This window comes from Rhinolophus sinicus, chromosome 9, assembly GCF_057876585.1.
Source record: "Rhinolophus sinicus isolate RSI-liver-muscle chromosome 9, RSI-T2T, whole genome shotgun sequence".
Taxonomy (NCBI): Eukaryota; Metazoa; Chordata; class Mammalia; order Chiroptera; family Rhinolophidae; genus Rhinolophus; species Rhinolophus sinicus.
Window position 1 is genome coordinate 35,091,460 of NC_142509.1, and position 10,462 is coordinate 35,101,921.

General features: G+C 40.5%; 1 protein-coding gene across 12 annotated transcripts in view; it reads right to left on the reverse strand.

Annotated features, from left to right (window-relative positions):
* Window positions 1-10,462, reverse strand: part of IFT81 (intraflagellar transport 81) — a 148,825-nt gene that overhangs the window by 137,603 nt on the left and 760 nt on the right. For 4 of the 12 annotated variants that reach the window (XM_074321753.2, XM_019733941.3, XM_074321750.2 and 1 more), the window contains exon 2: window positions 9,587-9,673. The gene's annotated coding sequence lies outside the window, so the exon portion shown is untranslated. Of the gene's footprint in view, window positions 1-3,192; window positions 3,289-9,586; window positions 9,674-10,048; window positions 10,222-10,250; window positions 10,457-10,462 lie in introns of those variants that run through there. The other 8 variants (XM_074321747.2, XM_019733943.3, XM_074321752.2 and 5 more) reach the window with 6 other exon arrangements.

Below are 10,462 nucleotides of genomic sequence, written 5' to 3' on the forward strand. Positions count from 1 at the left end.
GTCTGTTTGGTTTACAGATAAACACCAAGCACTATAACTATTTGATGAATGCACAAATGAATGTCCTCAAAGAGCCTGCAAGACAAGGTCAGATAATTCTTCCCAACACAGATGTTTTGGTTTATCTTCAGCAGATTCACTCAGGTACAAAAACAACTGCAAAGGAATCCCGGTAACGGTCTGTGTTATCTGATCATACCAATGGCACAGTTTACTGCACCTTGGATATTTCTTGAGCCACTCAAAGAAACTAAGACTTTTTGGCTACAACTGTGTGCACATCCTGGGTATGAAGAGTAAAAGGGGGGCCGGCCCTGTGGCTCAGGCGGTTAGAGCTTCATGCTCCTAACTCCGAAGGCTGCCAGTTCAATTCCCACATGGGCCAGTGGGCTCTCAACCACAAAGTTGCCAGTTCAACTCCTCGAGTCCCGCAAGGGATGCTGGGCTCTGCCCCCTGCAACTAAGATTGAACTTGGCACCTTGAGCTGAGCTGCCGCTGAGCTCCCGGATGGCTCAGTTGGTTGAAGCGTGTCCTCTCAACCACAAGGTTGCCAGTTTGACTCCCGCAAGGGATGGTGGGCTGCGCCCTCTGCAACTAGCTACGGCAACTAGCTACGGCAACTGGATCTGGAGCTGAGCTGCGCCCTCCACAACTAAGACTGAAAGGACAACAACTTGAAGCTGAACAGTACCCTCCACCCCTAAGATTGAAAGGACAACAACTTGACTTGGAAAAAAGTCCTGGAAGTACATACTGTTCCCCAATAAAGTCCTGTTCCCCTTCCCCAACAAAAAATCTTACACAAAAAAAAAAGAGTAAAAGGGGAAAACAGTCTGGCAGCGCCTCAAAAACTTAAACATAGAATTATCATAGGACCCAGCAATTCTACTCTAAGGCACACACCCCCAGAAATTGAAAACAGGAACTCAAACTAATACTTGTACACGCATATTCATAGCCACATTGTTCACAATAGCCAAAAGGTAGAAGCAACCCAAATGTCCATCAATTGACAAGTTGATAAACGACATGTGGCCTATCCATACAACAGAAAATGATTCAGTCATAAAAAGGAATGAAGTACTAACACACACAACGCGGATGAACCTTGACGCCATGCTGAATGAAAGAAGCCAGACACAAAAGGTCACCTGATTCCATTCATATGGACTATTCAGACTAGGTGAATCCATAAAGACCGAGGGCAGTTTGGTGGTCACCAAGGGCTGGGGGGGAAGGGAAATGGGGAGTGAATGCATAATCGGTTGGAGTTTCCTTTCAGGGAAATGGAAGTGTTTTGGAACCAGCTGGAACAGTGGTTGCCCAACATTGTGACATGCCTACTTCAACATCACTTCTGGCCTCTCTGAACTTGTACGTGATCAGTGACTGTGGGGTCACGTAAGTAGCCATTGTCAGAGTACCAATGTCAGTGATAGAAATGAGGCCTGCCATTGGGATTTGTTGTTAATATGTGGATATTCACCTCTGAATGTAGGTGAGCATTCTAGTTGTAACTGCAGTGAAAAAAAAAAATCTCTTTAGATACTCTACATGTTGAATTTCTATCAGTAGTTTAAGCATACATTGAGAATTATTATTGCTAAAATAAAATAATCATTGATTAGAAACTATTTTACTTTTATATAAATAAATAAAAAGAAAAAGAGAGGGCAGCACTGATGGTGATGGAGGCATCTGACTGCTTGGCCTTCCGGGCGCTGGGACCAAAACCAAAGCCAAATGGCAGATTTGGGTCAAACGGAAGACTAAGGCTGACGGGATCTCACCCCTAGTAAAGTGGTCAGCAGCAGAGAGCAGGAGGAGATGAGCATTCTGGATAATTCTCAGGGCAGGGAAGAGGCAACCTTTACCCTCAACTGACCCAAAGAAAGTGACTGCAGTTTGTCACCACACTTCTCTATGGAATTTCTACTGACTAAGAAATGGAAAAACCAGAAAAAGGGAAGCAACCAAAGAAAAGGACAGGACGCTATGCTCCGCAAACATTTCCTGTTGGTTGTGCTAACTTACAACTGCACGCCACACATCTCATGTATCTCAGCATGGTTCACGTCACACACGCCTAACACTTGAGAGTTATAAAACTACTCCGGTGCACAGTGTCCGCTGATTTTCAGGGGCTACACTTAAGGACAGGAAATTGGGAAAATCCCAAGAGAATGCTTTGGGATTTGCTTACGTGAACTTAGAGGTCATTCTTATCGGCACCCCGAAAATGGAAATTTAAAATGTTATCATCGGGTTGTCAACCCTCTGTGCTTCTGTTCTCTTAGCTACCAACTGTTATCAAGAGAACTCTCTTAACGACAGATAGAGGGAGGCAAGATAACTAGAAAATGCAAGAAAACCCAGAAGGTTTTAGCAAACACTAATGAGGCTGAGCTCTGTCTCCAACTGTAAAATGGGATTCTGAGTATCATTTACATGAAGGTGGTTTTCAAAATAGAAACTGCTGTGAGTAGCTGAAGAAACATGGATTCCCACTGTGCTGGATTTAGATCTGCTAAAAATGGTTTATTTGGCTAATAACCCAATAATTGTTAAGGGAGGTATGGAGAGAGGAACACACAGTATTCCAGAAAACTGTCTTCACTAGAGAAAAAAGCAGATGGGTTTTCATAATGGGACAAGTCCCATAAAAACTACAACTTTATGTTACTTGTTGTTTTGTTTTTATTCAAACATCTAAGTAAGCTTGAAGTTGTCTGATAAAAGATGAGAAGTGCAGTTACGAGGCTACATTAGACCACTTCTTGCAACAACCCCTTGTTGTTGTTTTTTAACAGATCTACCTCAAGTTTAGTCAGTACAAGTCTCTAGAGTGCGAAGCTTGGGGTGGACAAAGAGTGAGGAAATGTGTCGATGGCCTGTGGGGTCCTGGCTCAGAATCCAGAATCATGTACTGTGTTTCCCCAAAAATAAGACCTAGCCGGACAATCAGCTCTAATGCGTCTTTCGGAGCAAAAATTAATATAGTAAAATAAGACCGGGTCTTAATATAATATAATACACCAGGTCTTATATTAATTTTTGCTCCAAAAGACGCATTAGAGATGATTGTCCGGCTAAGTCTTATTTTGGGGGAAACAGGGTATCATAACCATCTTGAAGCCAGCTAACTTAATCCTTCTGAAGGTGACCCACTCTTCCTGCTTCAAGGAACTTACCCAGTGTTAGCACTGAAAGTTCCACATTCTGGGAAACGTCAGGGCCAGCAACACAGGACAGCTGATCATCTAAGGATTTACCTCCCTGGCTTGAAGCTGTACCATACACAAACAAGACATCCTGAGTGGCATTCAAACTGCTATACGCTTTTCAAGTTAAATCGATATATTTTGTAGCCTTTGTCTTTTTGGTCTATTACATATCACAGCATCAGTCTTCTTCTACCATTGAATATAATTCCCACCTAGTTATCGCCAAAATGTATTAAGAACATTAAATGAGGCAAACGTTTCTGCTGTTAAAAATCTTTATTTTCCACTTAATTTTTAAGGGAAAAAAAATCTAAATTCACACAAATGGTCTTGAATTTTTTTTTTTTTTTAAGGAGGGCGCAGCTCACAGTGGCCCATGCAGGATCGAACCAGCAACCTTGGTGTTATTAGCACCACACTCTAACCAACTGAGCTAACCAGCCACCCAGATCTTGAATTTTTTTAAGTTTTTATTTTGTCTGGGTAAGAAATTTTCTGTGCTTATAAAAATTACTTTATAGACAAAAAAATCAAGTATCTATTAGAGTTAGCTTTGTAGTTCTCCCTTAAGCCCCGGTCTCTTGCCACGTATTTGAGTGTACATAGAAAAACGTAAACCAAAATCTCCCCAAATGAAAACAAATCAAGCTATCCCAAGATTAAAGAAGACTAAAGATAGTAAATGACATTCTTTGTGGCTTAATATGAATTAATAATCTTATATTTCTAATATTTCTATGGAGCTAGTAACTGTATTAGTTTTCTATCAGTGCTGTAACAGATTACCTCAAATTTAGTGGCTTAAGACAACACAAATACGCTCGTGTCTTATTTTACAGTTCTGGAGGTCAGAAGTCTGAAATGGGTCTTATCAGCTAAAATCAAAGTGTTGGCAGGGCTGCGTTCCTTCTGGAGGCTCTGGGACAGAACCCACCTCTTGCCTTTTCCAGCATCATTCCTTGGCTCATGGCCCTAGCTAGCTTTCTCATCACTCTGACCTGTGCTACTGTCATCACATGGCCGCCATAGTGCCAGGTAAGATGGCATATTCTGGGAATTAGAACAGGAATATCTTGTGAAGGGGTGGTGGTTGTTATTCTACCACAGTAATTAAGACACCATCTTAGAAAGTTATCAGATTTGACACTAATGGGACTTTTTCTTTGGGTCTTATTTTCCCGAGTCTGTTGGGTAATCCTTCCAAATATTTAGGTATCTAACAGCTTCTAAATAAATTTGAAAAATATTTGATTACACTGTACCCTAATGTCAGGAAACACGCTGAAATGTATAGGAGTTCCAATAACTATCATCTCCACAAGCAAGATCTCTCCCATTTCAAGGTGACCCCATGATCCTGATTATCCTTAATCTTGGGACACACCAAGCAAGGGAACCATAAAAATAGTCCCACATAATATTATACAATGTTTCAGAGGAGACAAAATGATTTCGCAGCATTTTAAGGCTACATAATAAAAAGAGCAAAGATTCTGGAATGAGACAGACAGGGATGGAGATCTTGACTTAACCATTTGTATGATCTCTGTAAGTCTCAGTTCTATTTCTCAGAGCCGACCTCACGGTTCATGTGAGATTGAATGAAATGAAGCCTATGAAGCACTTAGCAGTGTGTCAACTATTATCATAAAGATGTCATACTTGACACTCAGAACAATGCTGATCCCTATTTTATATATCAAGAAACAGATTGCCGTGCACAACTAGTAAATAATCTTACCTATATCCACACACAGCCTGGCACACAGAGTATCCACTCCTGAATCCTGTTGTTTTCACTAAAATCAGACACAGTCCCCACAGGTTGACCTCACAACTGCTCCATCACTTCTTGTATTCATGGCTTTTTTCCCCTGTCTGTATTCTATTCTCCATTGCCTATCAAAGGATGTGGTCTTTGAGTTCTTTTTACATCCTAGAGACCCAATGCCAAATGTGCTGGGATTTCAAGACACAATTACAAAAATAGGTCCAGTTCATCTGCAAGAATATCATACATCTCATTTTTTCCACTTCAATCATCTGTAATTTGTCCTGCCCACTGAATGGGAGAAAACATTTGCAGATCATGTATCTGATAAAAAATTCTATCTAGATTACATAAAGAACTCTTACAATTTAAAATAGACAACCGAATTTAAAAATGGAAAAAGGAGCTAAACAAACATTTCTCCAGATATGCAAATGGCCAATAAGCACATTAAAAGCTCAACATTATTAATCATTATGAAAATGCAAACCAACGTATTTATATACACATTTATATGCATACATATTTAATTGAGTTCAGGAAGATTATATTCTATATTAATTTCTTTCAGGGCTACTAATGGGTATTAGAAAATATTGCTTTTTAAAGGGACATTGAGTCTCATAGGTCTGAGATCCATTGATCTAGCAAATACCACAGAGGATTATCTGTGATCAGCAGATGGCTTATTAGATAAGAGTCTGTTTTTTTCCTTCTATGTTCCACAATAGCTTCACCCTCCAGGATTCCATGGGGAAAGCAACAGCAAAATGATAACATAATTTGTAATTCCTCACTTGTGCTACCAACTTGTTCTTCATTTAGGGGATGCGCTATTTCTGGAGGTATATATAATTATACATTTGGACCACATGTACCTGTCACTATGTTATACAATGATGTATTTCACAATGAGTGCCAGATAACTGACTCTTATGTCTTTAAATGTCTGAACATTTAATTTAAACATTTTTTCCATTGAAGCTGATCTTGAATAAAGGGTACTGCTTCATCTGGCCGGCCTTTTGTGGCTCAAGGCCACGGTGACAAACATCACTGCAAGATGTTATAACCAAATGACACCCTAAGGCACACAGAGGCCACTGCTGGCCTCGCAACTAAATGGTCCCAGACTGATGAGCTCTATGGAATTCTTGGCTCTGCTTTTTATAGAGCTTATTCATTTTTATGGGCCATTATTGCAGCTCTTAATATTGGAAGCCTCCGACAGTGCCTCCCACGGCTCTTTCTAATTTGCTACATTCCAACAAACATTCATTTTAACACCTACATTGCTGGTGAGGGTACATTTTTCATCTCTTGGAAACTAGCACTGTACCCAAAGTGATTTTCAATTCCCAGTTTCAGAAGCTTACCAGCTTAAGGAAAAAAATGAACATTTATTATAAGGGTATGAAGGTATCTTAAGAGCCAAGGTAAACCAAGAGGAGATAACCAGGAAGTAGAAACTCAGCAAAAACCAGAGGCCATTTCCTTAGTCTCTCTCACCTCTGTCTCCCTTGCCGTCTGTTTCATTCTTTTGCTTCTGCAGAGTCCCTGTCTTGGCTTCTCTACAAACATGACTCTGCCACAATCTCTGAGGTTACTCAACTCAGTTCCAGTAATTGGCAGAGAACAAAGTGCTGCCTCTCTCCCGGTACAATAGTCCCAGAGGAGAGAATCAGAATGACCCTGTTTGGGTCAGGTTCCCTCTGTGGTTCAATTGATAAGGTCCCATAGAATAAAAACCTCTGCTGGGGCCATCTCCTTGACGAAGGGCAGTTTTTAGAGGAAGGATGTTGCAGCGAACTGGCTTAACATACAACAAACGATACCGGATAAGCCAGACTGTTAGAACTTTATGTAACAGACAAATAAGCCCTGTGTGAGGGCCTGCAGTGTTCCCCCATGAAGAAAGAACATGAGGTTTGGCCCCATTATTTTGTGGCATGTACTTTGTTTTTTTTCCTGAGGACTTGGTTGTCTACTCCATTTCTTTTTCGTAATTTGATATATAATTTACATACCATCAAATCTGCCCTTTTAAAGTGTACAATTCAGTGACTTTTCGTATATTCACAAAGGTTCTACAACTAAACTTCCAGAACATTTTCATCATCCTAAATGGACACCTCATATTCTTTAGCAATCACTCCCCATTCTCAATGCCCCTCTCCCCCTGGAAACCACTAACCTGTTTTCTGTCTCTGTGGATTGGCCTACTCTGGACATTTCATATAAACAGAATTATACAATATGTGACCTTTTATGACTGTCTTCTTTCACTCAGCAAAGCATTTTCAAGGTTCACATGCATTGTAGCATGTATCGGTGTTTTCCTTTTTATGGCTAAACAATATTCCATTGTATAGATATACCACATTTTATGTATCTATTCATCAGTTGATGGATATTTAAGTTATTTCCACTTTTTAGCTATTAGGAATAATGTTGCTATGAATATTCATGTACAAGTTTCTGCATGAACATATCTTTAAAATTCTCTTGGGTATATACCTAGGAGTAGAATTGCTAGGTCATATGGTAATACTGTATTTAAAGAATTGCCAAACTGTTTTCCTAAGTGGCTGTACCATTTTACTTTCCCATCAGCAGTGTATGAGGCTTCCAATTTCTCCACAGCGTTGTAATCTTTTTGATTGCCCCTTTTGATTATAGCCATGCTAGTGGGATGAAGTATCTCATTATGATTTTGACTTGCATTTCCCTAGTGACTACGGAACATGTTTTCATGTCCTTATTGACCATTTGTGTTTCTTTTTTGTAGAAATGTCTATTCAAATCTCTTGTCCATTTTTAATTGGATTGTCATTTTATTGATGAGTTGTAAGAGTTCTTTAGATATTTAAGATACTAGACCTTCATCAGATATATGATTTGCAAATATTTTTCCCATTCTGTGGATTCTCTTTTCACTTTCTTGCTGGTGTCCTTTGAACCACAAAAGTTTTAAATTTTGATGAAGTCAAATTTATCTGTGTTTTTTTGTCACCTGTGCTATAGGTGTCATATCTAAAAAACCATTGCCTAATCCAAAGATTTACACGTATATTTTCATCTGAGTCTTATAGTTTAACTCTTACATTTAGGTCTTTGATCCAATTTTGAGTTTTTATATATGGTGTGAGGTAGGGGGTCCAATTTGATCTTTTCGTATGTGGATATCCAGTTGCTCCGGCACCATTTGTTGAAAAAACTATTCTTTCCTCACTGAATCATCTTGGCACCTTAATTTATGTTTTAAACTAAATCTTATTTCTTTTTAAACTAAATTCCCAAGGTTGCTCAATAACTGACTACACTCAGTCAAACATACTACAATATAAACTGAATGAGGTTAAGATGTATGTATGTGAAAAGCCCCAACTGCAATCATCAGTTAATTTCACTTTATATAAACTAAGAGTATTCTGGACAGTGCATTGGATATATTCACTATCTTGACTGTGGTGATGGTTTCATGGGTGTATACATGTCAAACTTATCAAATTGTACACTTTACATATGTTCAATTTATTGTACGTCAATTGTACCTCAAGTACTTTTGGTTTTTTTTTCTTTGTTTTTTTAAAGAGATAACTTAAGGGCAAGAGAGTAAATGAAATAACTTCTTTTCCTAATCAATTTTTAGGAGCAGCTTCTCTGGACCTAAAGCTATATTACCGACTAATAATTTAGGAAAACTTGTACTTCTATATTTCTCTTAACCAGCTTTGTTTCAAAATGTAAGCAAACCATTTAAATTCAATATTTGTAAGGCTGGGACCAACTCATCACTATGGGATAAGAATTAATGAGAGATGGAAATGTGTTTTGACTCTTAAGGAAAAGCATTTTTAGGTCTCCTTCCAGTGAGAAATTAGAGACTGGGTTTTCTTTTTCAACATAAAATGTAAGCCCTCCCAACGGCAGCAAGCTCCACTTTGGTAGAGACTTCATGTCTATTCACCTTCATATTCCTATCAAGAACACGGCCAACCACACAACAGGCACTCAGTAAATATCTACCACATGAATGAATAAAATCCCACTTAACCTGGCACCAGTTTGTGCTGAGACCATTTTGGCCTAAGGTAGGTGGCAGCTCTGTTCCTCCCTCTAACTCAACAATTCTATCTCTTGAGTCAGATGCTGTTTTCTGCAAATTTTCTTATTATTCAATTTTTAATGTTTGGAAAAACAAGATAATGTGGCTTAAGAATCTCACATCCAAGAAATGAACTAAAATATTGTATCAAATATTACGCATAGGATCCACATACTAGAAGCCATCAGATGAAAGCAGTTAGGGAAATCACAGCATACCCTCTGGAAGAAACAGTCCATAGACTTAAAATGATAATTACGATGAGTCTGCAGTAACATGGAAAACGAGTGGTGTGAATCAGGAAATGAAAAGCACCTCACTGACTATAATTACAAACTAAAATTTTATACACAATTATCTGCTAGTATTTATACTCATGAAGGCAAGATCTTTTGGCTTGTTCTGATTATTGGACAGTGCCTGGCATATAGAAGGTGCTGATTAATACTTGCTAAGTGAAAAACATACCTATGAAAACATACCTGAAGGAAGTGAACAAACGTGGGAAAGTATGTTCAGGAAGTGGAAGCGAGTTGTTTCTCCATTTCCCCTCTAGTTTCCACTTCTCCCTAAAGTTGTGATAAGCCTTTTTCAGTTGAAAGGATGGCCACAGAAACACCCTCCCTAGCTCTGGCTGCTTCCTTCCCTGTCCTGTAACTAAGGAAGCATTTGGAGTAGGAAGTGGCCTGGCTTCAAAACCAAGAGGGGCATTTTACAGGCTGTGTGGCTCCAGCCAAGGGCTCCTAGGGCACCTGGTATGTAGGCTTTCCCCCCAGAGGTTGAGATGGCAGCGCTGCCCCTGGCTCTCCCCGTCCCCTATAAAAGCCTCACGTTTGGACCTCCAGAGGGATCTCTCTTTCTCCTGAGCTGCCCCCACGCCCGCCGCACGCCCCCGCTTCCATCCTCCGTAAATTCTTAACCCCTTAAGGGGGGTCGCGCATTACCCTTGATTCGAACTAGATCCCTGAGGGGGTAACCCGTTCCCGAGGGAGAAGTCACTCTCTCTTCGAGGGCTCCATCTCCTCAAAGAGGGTCATTCATTCTCCCCAGCCCTCCTGAGGGGATCGAGTGATCCCGTCCCCAGGCCCCTCTCAGGGGGGCGGGCCACTTGTCCTCCCCGGTCCTCCTGAAGGGGTAATTTTGTACCCGAAAGGAAGGTCATTCCTTCCCGGAAGAACCCATCCCACTTGGGGGCGTCGCTGATACCCGCCGGCCGTCTTGAGGGAATCATTACTCCCCCACCCGGCTCCTGAGGGGGGTCATTCGTCCCCAACGGGGAAGTCACCCCTTCCCCACGGACCCCAGTCCCACTGAGAGGGTCTTTCGTCGCCCCTTTTCCCCGGGCCCGCTAGAGGCAT